Genomic DNA, 11,415 nt, shown 5'->3' with positions numbered 1-11,415 from the left:
AAGGGTTATCATACAAGGAACATTTGATGGCTCTGGGTCTGTACTTGCTGGAATTTAGAATGATGGGGGGAAATCTCATTGAAACCTTTCAAATGTTAAAGGCCTAGACACAGTAATGTAGAAAGGGTGTTTCCCAAGGTGGGAGAGTCTAGGATAAAAGGGCACAGTTTCAGGATAGAAGTGTGTCCATTTAAAGCAGTGTTAGGATAAAAGAGTGTCCATTTCTTTAGCCAAAGGGTGGTGAATTTGTGGAATTTATTACTACAGGCAACTTTGGAGGCCAGGTCATTGGGTATATTTAAGGCAGAACTTCATAGGTTGTTCATTGGACAAGGCGTTAAAGATGACATGGAGAAGGCCGTTGAGTGGGGTTGAGGAAGGAAAAGAAGGATCAGCCATGATTGAATGGCAGAGCAGACTCGATGGTCCAAATGATATATGTTTTACATTTTACTTGGTCACCGGATCTGAACACCAGTGATCCGGTATAGACAGGACGGTCTGCACCTGGGCTGGACTGGAACCAATGTCCTAGGGGGAGTGTTTGCTACCGCTGTTCAGGAGGCTTTAAACTAATGTGGCAGGGGGATGGGAACAACTGCAGAGAGACAGAGGGGTGTAAAATGAGGGTAGAAGCAAAAAGTAGTCAGGTGAAAAGTAAACGTGGCAGGCAGGCAAATCCAGGGCAAAAAGTAAAAAGAGCCACTTTTCAACATAATTGTATAAGGGCTAAGAGTGTTGTAAAAACAAGCCTGAAGGCTTTGTGTGTCAATGCGAGGAGCATTCGTAACAAGGTGGATGAATTGAAAGTGCAGATAGTTATTAATTAATATGATATAGTTGGGATCACAGAGACATGGCTCCAGGGTGACCAAGGATGGGAGCTCAACATCCAGGGATATTCAATATTCAGGAGAGATAGACAGGAAAGAAAAGGAGGTGGGGTATCATTGCTGGTTAGAGAGGAGATTAACGCAATAGAAAGGAAGGACATTAGTCTGGAGGATGTGGAATCGATATGGGTAGAACTGCATAACACTAAGGGGCAGAAAACACTGGTGGGAGTAGTGTACAGGCCACCTAGTGAGGTGAGGTTGGGGATGACATTGAACAGGAAATTAGAAATGCGTGCAAAAAAGGAACAGTAGTTATAATGGGTGAGTTCAATCTACATATAGATTGGGTGAACCAAATTGGTAAGGGTGCTGAGGAAGAGGATTTCTTGGAATGTATGTGGGATAGTTTTCTGAACCAACATGTCAAGGAACCAAATAGAGAGCAGGCCATTCTAGATTGGGTATTGAGCAATGAGAAAGGGTTAGTTAGCAATTTTGTCGTGCGAGGCCCCTTGGGTAAGAGTGACCATAAAATGGTGGAATTCTTCATTAAGATGGAGAGTGACATAGTTAATTCAGAAACAAAGGTCCTGAACTTAAAGAAGGGTAACTTTGAAGGTATGAGACATGAATTAGCTAAGATAGACTGGCAAGTGATACTTCAAGGGTTGACGGTGGATATGCAATGGCAAGCATTTAAAGATCGCATGGGTGAACTACAACAATTGTTCATCCCAGTTTGGCAAAAGAATAAACCAGGGAAGGTAGTGCATCCATGGCTGACGAGGGAAATTAGGGATAGTATCAAGTCCAAAGAAGAAACATATAAATTAGTAAAAAAAAAAGCGGCAACCTGAGGACTGGGAGAAATTCAGAGACCAGCAGAGGAGGACAAAGGGCTTAATTAGGAAAGGGAAAAAAGATTATGAGAGAAAGCTGGCAGGGAACATAAAAACTGACAGTAAAAGCTTTTATAGATACGTGAAAAGAAAAAGATTGGTCAAGACAAATGTAGGTCCTTTACAGTCAGAAACAGGTGAATTGATCATAGGGAACAAAGACATGGCAGACCAATTGAATAACTACTTTGGTTCTGTCTTCACTAAGGAGGACATAAATAATCTTCTGGAAATAGTAAGGGACCGACGGTCTAGTGAGATGGAGGAACTGAGGGAAATACATGTTAGTAGGGAAGTGGTCTTAGGTAAATTGAAGGGATTGAAGGCAGATAAATCCCCAGGGCCAGATGGTCTGCATCCCAGAGTGCTTAAGGAAGTAGCCCAAGAAATAGTGGATGCATTAGTGATAATTTTTCAAAACTCCTTAGATTCTGGATTAGTTCCTGAAGATTGGAGGGTGGCTAATGTAACCCCACTTTTTAAAAAAGGAGGGAGAGAGAAACCCGGGAATTATAGACCAGTTAGTCTGATATCGGTGGTGGGGAAAATGCTAGAATTGGTTATCAAAGATGTGATAACAGCACATTTAGAAAGAGGTGAAATCATCGGACAAAGTCAGCATGGATTTGTGAAAGGAAAATTATGTCTGCCGACTCTTATAGAATTTTTTGAAGATGGAACTAGTAGAGTGGAAAGGGGAGAGCCAGTGGATGTGGAATATTTAGATTTTCAAAAGGCTTTTGTCAAGGTCCCACACAGGAGATTAGTGTGCAAACTTAAAGCACACGGTATTGGGGTTATGGTATTGATGTGGATAGAGAATTGGTTGGCAGACAGGAAGCAAAGAGTGGAAGTAAACGGGACCTTTTCAGAATGGCAGGCAGTGACTAGTGGGGTACCGCAAGGCTCAGTGCTGGGACCCCAGTTATTTACAATATATATTAATGATTTAGACGAGGGAATTAAATGCAGCATCTCCAAGTTTGCAGATGACATGAAACTGAGCGGTGGTGTTAGCTGTGAGGAGGATGCTAAGAGGATGCAGGGTGACTTGGATAGGTTAGGTGAGTGGGCAAATTCATGGCAGATGCAATTTAATGTGGATAAATATGAGGTTATCCACTTTGTTTGCAAGAACAGGAAAACAGTTTATTATCTGAATGGTGGCCGATTAGGAAAAGGGGAGGTGCAACAAGACCTAGGTGTCATTGTACACCAGTCATTGAAGGTGGGCATGCAGGTACAGCAGGCGGTGAAAAAGGCAAATTGTATGTTGGCATTCATTGCAAAAGGATCTGAGTACAGGAGCAGGGAGGTTCTACTGCAGTTGTACAAGGCCTTGGTGAGACCACAGCTGGAGTATTGTGTTCAGTTTTGGTCCCCTAATCTGAGGAAAGGCATTCTTGCCATAGAGGGAGTACAAAGAAGGTTCACCAGATTAATTCCTGGGATGGCAGGACTTTCGTATGAAGAAAGACTGGATCGACTAGGCTTATACTCACTGGAATTTAGAAGATTGAGGGGGGATCTTATTGAAACGTATAAAATTCTAAAGGGATTGGACAGGCTAGATGCAGGAAGATTGTTTCCGATGTTGGGGAAGTCCAGAACGAGGGGTCACAGTTTAAGAATAAAGGGGAAGCCTTTTAGGACCGAGATGAGGAAAAACTTCTTCACACAGAGAATGGTGAATCTGTGGAATTCTCTGCCACAGGAAACAGTTGAGGCCAGTTCATTGGCTATATTTAAGAGGAAGTTAGATATGGCCCTTGTGGCTAAAGGGATCAGGGGTATGGAGAGAAAGCAGGTACAGGGTTTTGAGTTGGATGATCAGCCATGATCGTACTGAATGGTGGTGCAGGCTCAAAGGGCCGAATGGCCTACTTGTGCACCTATTTTCCATGTTTCTGTGATCTGGCCTTCAGAAGTTTGTAGATATCTTGGTTCATCCAAGTCAACAAGTTTGATGACATATGCCAGTGATTTTAAACCAGATTATGATTCTGACTTTTAGTTGGCAAAGACTTTGAATGATTTTGTGGTGACAGTCATCCATGTCTGACTTTATAAAGTCTGTGACAATTGTGATGTATTCATTCAGATTCTCTGATGAGTCATTGAAGTAACTCAAAGTAATCCTGTAGCTGTTCCTCTGCCTCCTGCAATCACCTTCCTTGGTCCTCAATTCTGAGGCCATGCTCTTTACCCTTTGCCTGTCTTCTGGTAGGAGGAGAACAGCCAGATGTTCAGATTCCCAAAATGTGGTTTAAGGATGGGATGGTAGGATAGCAGCGGTTGAGGGTGTTAGGACCCCCGGTGATGCAGGTGGTATATTAATGATAACAGAGCAGAGATTTCTTCAAGCAAGCATGAGTGAAGTCCCCAGCAATAAGTTGTTTGACGAGGAATAGTAGGACTAAACTGAGGAAGAACTACTGGGGGATGGGTGGGAAGTGTTGGCAGATGAAGTTAGGGACAAGAAAAGAAGTCCCAGAACATACTTGTGTCCATTTCTCAGCAGAGTGGAAGGAAACATTATTATATGAACACTGAGATATTCTCTGGCAGACACTTTTTATAATGACCCCACTAAATCATACTCCCCAGCCCAAATATGTTATCAGTAGAGCAAGATTGATGACACAAAATAATTCCAAACATTCACCTCCATTGACCATAAATCATAGCTGAATAAGCTTTGAATCCCATTACTCAAACAGCATTTTATTAGTATCATGCAGTTCAATCTAATATACCTGCAATTCACAATATTTATTTCTGAGATGCACAATTAAGTGGTTACTTTCTCAACTAGAAGAAACAGGTGGAATGGCAAGATTTCTCTGTGGTGGCCTTAGAATGGCTACTTTTCCCCACAGGACACGACCAGATAATAAGATCTCCTGGTCTCTTTTTTGATAGAGGAAGAAGAAATTCTTATTATTCCTTCATTGTAGACAATGCTATGCATGTATGGCTGCCAGGGGGTTATAACCTGAAGAGAACTTATAGCAGTTGTATAGGCTGTTATGAGCAAAATAACATAATATCATAATTGATTGAAATTATAGCTTGTCTTTTATCTCAGTGCCTTTTTCCAGCCTTAATTCCATATTCTTGATTCTCTTAATATCTAAACCAACGTATTTTTAATGTTGTTTGCACCAACTCCACGACTTTTCCTGGAGGGTCTAAGTAAGTGTTAAAATTATCTGTAGCATACAGATCCAACTTTAGGCAAATATTTAGTACTCACAAATACAATGTCTCATACCCCAAAAATATGAGGTAACATTTTCCCCTTATTCAATGATTTCTGTAAAAGTCTAGCTGTGCAGATTCCAACAATTTAATTAGATTGCAGAGTCTATTATATAAAATAAAACACTTAAATTACTAAATTCAGTACTGGACAAAAATAATTTTTCAGAAATGCACCATAGTTCACTGAAAAGATCTCAATTTGGCTAACACCAAAACCCTTTATAATTGCCCCAAAGATTCCAGCATTAATTTTATGTTGATAGTACACTAGCAGTGGACCAATATTCTAGCTTTTCACATTTCAGCATACCATACGTCTCCATAAGCATCCTTTTTAATTGCTGTCAGGAAAATATGGACATAATGATGAGCACAACACTTCACAGTACCAGCGACCCATGTCTGTCTGTAAGGAGTTCATACATTCTCCCCGTGATCACGCGAGCTTCCTCTCATAATCCAAAGATGTAACACTGGTGGGTTAATTGGTCATTGTAAATTTCCACGTGATTAGGCCAGAGTTAAATCTGGGGTTGCTGAGCAGAGCAGCTCAACTCAAAGTGATGGAAGGGCCTATTTCACATTATATCTCAATAAATAAATTAAATTCCAAGATCCCTCTGTTCAAGAATCATTTCTACCATTGCAGTCATCTTAATGTCAAGCTGATTGCTCAGATCATAGAGTTTTTTGGCCGATACACACATAGCAACATCTCAGACTGAGTGCAGGAGAAGTGCACCATAAAGACAATGAGACTAATTTTCTGCTCTACTGTTGGCCACCATGTCTCTAAAGTGGTTATTACCATCTATACCACCTCTCCAGTGTACACAAGACAACAACACATTGTTACAACATCCTTATGATGTGACATTTTGTTCATAGAGGGGAGTTGGTACTGGGAAAGGCTTAAAGCATCTATTAACAGGAGTTGGGAAAGGACAAACATTTTCACAAAGAATAAATTATTTCTGGGATGGTGCTTGGATTTTTGAACTTGCCAGTAAAAACTAATGGGTCTGGAGCAGATCTTTATGGTTTGGTTTTGTTACTATTACATGTACCTAAAAATCAAATTAGACCACAAAATATGTACAAATGATGCACATTTTTCTTTACAGGAGCACTGGAATTAAATCTTATTCTGTGATTTCATTATGTATCAGTTATGCATCGACCAGCATTACTGCCAATATGCTTTAACTGCATAGCGCTATGGACATAAGTGTATAGGAAATCATACACCTTTAATAACCTTTAGCACATGGTGTTTCTCTTAGTGAAGAACTTGATCCTAAGTACATTTGGCAGGAAAGGTTGAAACATGCTAAATGTCTGCAAGAAAAGCAGGAAGGTTTGTGTTCCAGGTAGAGAGCAGGGGTAAGATGTATTCTCCACAGAAGAAAGAGCTCAACATGCTATTCCAGAAGGAAGTCCATGACAGAGCAAAGATAAAGGAGTTAGGATGGTGCCTGCAATATTCAACCAAGCTCCTAGTTGCAAAAGAACAACACTTCTAGTCACAATTACTCTCTTAAATTGACAGTAATAATTCACAAATCACAAAACACCACTTCAACATTCCCCTTCAATCTCCTGAATCACAAAATTTGCACAAGTAATTGAATCAAACATTTGAAAGAGTTTCATTATAAAACAGAGGGTGAAAAAGACCCAAAGTCTGTACTTACCATAGGAAGTAGAAAAGCAATAAAGGAATTCCATCATAGATAAGACCTGAGCAAAGGCCTGACTAATCACCAGCAGCTGGCAAGCAATCAATATGACATCACAGATTGGTGATTGGCTGTTGGTTTTTCTTTCTTAGAGATTTGGTCTCAATCACAATTTACAGCAAAGTGGAGACATTTAAATTTGTATCTAATGAAGAAGGACCAAATTTTAAAGCAAAGCTGTTAAAAGACAATTAGATAGCTTTGTATTGGTGCATTGAAAAAAATCAAAGCAGTTGGAAACATTATTGGTGTAAAACATGAAATATTGAACAAAAAAGATGGCCTCAGCAAATGAACCCATGGAACCACCGAATTATTATATTTAAAAAATCACTCAGGTTCATTCATGTTATTGAGGGAAGGAAATCTGATACCCTTACTCAGTCTGGGTTCCAGATCTACCAATGTAGTTGACTTATTATTGGCTCCTCAGCTCAAGAGTAATTAGGAATAGGCACGAAATTCCAGTGACTTTTTAAAAATCCATTTACAAACTGTAAATGAATAAATACACTTTTAGGTTAGAGGTAGCAGGGCATGCAATGTGTTGTACCTGAAGCTCATAGGTTGGTAGATGGAACAAAATCCCAAGCAGTTAGGTCCACAGGAAGTTCCTGCAGATTAACGAAATTTGACTCAAGAGTTGATAAACTGGAGTCTGAGTTTCAAACACTGCAAAACATCTGGGAAGGATAAAGTTTCTCAGGTCCAAGAAGCTGTTACATCCTTGTGTAGATTTGATTAGCTTCCAGCCAAAACTCTCTGAGCGCTCTATATCAGAGGCAATGTCCAGAAAGTGACTGGATTACAGTGCAGTACAGAGCTGCTGCTTCCAAAATGATCTCGAGCAGGGTGATAAGTGATGGCTTGATTACCATGAAAGCAACCAGATGTTGTAATAATTTTAAAATATTTGAAACAGTTTGCAACTGTTCTAACACTGAAGTAAAAATGTTGAATAAATCAAAACATTCAATAATATAGATGTTGTTAAAAACACCAGTTGGAAATATATAAAGGAATATAATTTGAGGAAAACAGTTAGAAAAAACTTAACTCTTATTCAATTTACCAAATCTAACAAAGAACAGGATCCAAGTAATGATTCTGTTGTTCTGGAAACCCAGCAAGACCATGCTTTGTGATTGTGTATGTGGAATCCATTGGTGAAAAGTAATAGTAAATGTAGCACTAATTGTCATTCTAAGTCCCAGAGTTCCACATTGGAAAGTGCATGAATAGGACTTTTTAAAAAAACAATATTTTGCTTGACAAGGTTAACTTTTATTGCCCATCTCAAGGGTTCTTGAGAAGATGGTGGGGATCTGGGAACTTACCTTTTTGAAATGCTGCAGTCTTGGTGAGGGTACTCCCATAATGCTGTTGGAGAAGGTCTTCCTGAATTTGGAGCTAGTGAAAAAGAGAATTCAGCAAGATGGAGAACGGTCTTGGCCCAAAACGTTGGTTGTTTATTCATTTCCATTAATGCTGCCCCACCTGCTGAGTTCCATCAGCTTTTTGTGTGTGTGTTGCTTTGGAGTTCCAGCACCTGCAGACTTTCTTGTCTTTAAGATGTTTTCAAGATCTGATAATGTGCAGTTTGGTGCTGCAGGTGATGGCTTCCCATGCGCTTGTTCTCTTTGTTCTCTGAGTAGTAGAATTTGTGGGTTTGGTAGGTGCTGTTTGGGGTAGCAGTGATAAGTTGCATTACATTTTGATGGAGCTTACAGGTGTTCAAATGGCTGAACATGAGCAATTCTGAAAGGAATCATCAGGGAATGGTGCAGGAACTGATCTCTTTCTCCTGAAGTTATTCAGAAATCTGTAATTTCTTTCTGAATAAATCCTTTGTTGTTCAGACAAACTGAATTCAACAACTTTGGTCTTGAATTGTCGAACTACTATATATTTTTTTACACACTGGAAGTTATCATATTACAGCAGGCAATTTTGAATGTGAATGGTATGTCATTTTGGTTGCATGAAGATTATAGAAGACCAAGGCAATTCTACACCTGATCTATTATATGTAGTTTTGGTCTCCATATTAGATGAATTGTATTTGTAATCACTGGAATTTGGAAGATTCAGAGGAATCAAATTTGAGTTTCTGAAATATTGACAGATTGCACAGAGAGGGAGGGCAAATTGTTCTCCCGAAGAAGGAGATAAAGGGCATCATTGGGTATGAGGAGAGAAGGGGATAGTGAAAATATGGTCTGCTTTGAATACAGGTTCCCCCCCCCTATCCAAAGGCAGAGCGTTCCTATGAAACCTTCCATGAGCTGAAATGTCGTAAAGTAAAGAAGCAATTACCATTAATTCATATGGGAAAAATTTTTGAGCGTTCCCAGACCCAAAAAATAACCTACCAAATCAAACCAAATAACACATAAAACCTAAAATAACATGAACATATAGTAAAGGCAGGAATGATATAAATACACAGCCTATATAAAGAAGAAATAATGTATGTACAATGTAGTTTCACTTACCAGAATCAGGAAGACAGTGAGCACTCTGGAAGGTTCACGCATTTTCCTGTTATACAGTTCTTTGTAAGCACTCAAAACATCCTGCAAACCTGCCCTAAACCTATGTGCCCTTTCAAAATTGAAGTCATACTTTTCTGCAATCATTGCAGCACTGTCAATCGTAGCGAAAATCTCACACAGTTCAAAGCAGTGGCGGCTTCATGCTGAGTGTTTGTTCTGCTGAGAGCAAAACAAAGGCTGAATGCTATTTTCGCTTTTCGCCACTCTCGCTGCTCGGGGTGTGCGCTGCCTGTATAACGGCTCGCTGCAAAACAAACGTTGAACGCTATTTTCACTTTTTGCCTTTTTTTGTAAAAGCAAAAATCCTCTTTGGATTTCTTTCGGCTAGCAAAAACAGGTACTAATGTAGGTCTTTTGTAAAAGCAAAGTCTCGTAAAGTGAACTTTCGTAAAGCGGGGGATACATGTATATTGAATGAATGGATAGACTCAAAGGGACAAAAGGGCCTCTGCTGTGCAAAACAAATAAAACGGCATATGGTGGAGTCTGGAACGATGGCAGAACTACTGGAAGAACTCAGCCAGTCAAGTGGAATCTGTGGACAGAGAATTGTATCTCTGTGTTGGATGAGCTGCTCAACTTTAGAACGCTCTGTTCACTTTACCTTTGCAATGTTCTTTGAGAAATTCTGCTGAATTGAATGTTGTTCAAAACATTTAATTGTCAGAATTGTTGTAACAACAATAATTGTGATAGCCTTTCAACTTAAAATCCATAAAGAAATTCGGTAATAAAATTATTGAATTTCCAGTTATAACTTGAAAGACAACTGAATATCAATTTATTTATTTTATTTTCATTTAATTTAGAGGTTCAGAGCAGAATAGGCCCTTCAGACCCTTCGAGCTGCTTGCTCAGTACATCTTTGATCTGTGGGATGAAGACGAGTATCCGGAGAAGACACACACGTTCCCTGGCAGGATGTACGAAAGCTCCTTACAGAGGATGCCGGCATTGATCTCCGAACTCCAACACCTCAATCTGAAATAGTGCCACACTAACCGCTGCTCTGCCATGATGTCACAAGATCACGGCACTCATGTTACCTTGGTTCTGTGTATTTCACTCAGCTATCCTAGAAATGGAAGTAATTTCCATTCTAATCTAAATTAGAAGTGGAATTAATTAATTACATACTTTATCACATCATCTTGAAGAAAAAAAGATCTTTTAATGTAATTCTTAATATTTTATGGAACCTGAAATCTGCTTTGGGAATAATGAATACAGTTTTTCACGGACGAAATAATTAAAGCTCACAGTAAACACATGTCTTCCTGAAGACTTTTGAAGCAAATGGCAGATAATTACTTATGTGGAATTTAAAATTAGTCATTTGATGCTGATTTCCTGGTGAGCAGATTCTGATCGAATCAGTTACAAGCATCTTGTATCATACTTTTTAAAATCAAATTTATAAAGCTTGATAAAATAACTTTCATTGTACAAATTCTCATAGCAGTTCCTGGAGAAACAGGAGATAGAAGAGACCAGTGATGGTCACCAAGGGGTACAAACTCACGTAAGGTTGATCTAGTATTAACGTAACTACTATTGGTATTATTATGTCTGAAAATACTGAGTTTATCTTTCAAAATAATACAGGGGCATATTTAATCTTAGATTGCGTGTATATAAAAACGTAGGTGAGCTTAAACATAAACATGTTGGGGATGTGTATGCAGTGTGCACAAATGCATGTTCAATTGCAAAATCTTAGTACAGTTCTGTTAATATAAATAGTCTGATTAAATAAAAGTATTCTACCAATTATTGTACAAGTAAAAATTATTCATTTAAACTTCGATCTGCAGGTAGTTTAAAATTCCCATGTCTTTGAGTATAAAATTATTTATACATGGCATTTCCTATCTTTGTTTTTGCCCATATTACTGGCTCATCAACATCATTCTGACCTAATTTTCTTTACAAACTATTAACACTTCTGGTGTGAAATCTTTTAAGCACACAGAGTTAGCATATATTCAGTTCATACTTCAGATTTATGTACAGTAGATCTGATAGACAACTGTAAAATTGTACACAAGTTTCAAACTATTATTTGTGTTATATGAACCATCTTTGGATAAAGGACTAATGTATTTTAGTTCATTTATACAAA

The sequence above is a fragment of the Hypanus sabinus genome, chromosome 12 (genome assembly GCF_030144855.1).
Source record: "Hypanus sabinus isolate sHypSab1 chromosome 12, sHypSab1.hap1, whole genome shotgun sequence".
NCBI lineage: Eukaryota > Metazoa > Chordata > Chondrichthyes > Myliobatiformes > Dasyatidae > Hypanus > Hypanus sabinus.
This window is presented reverse-complemented; position numbering follows the sequence as displayed.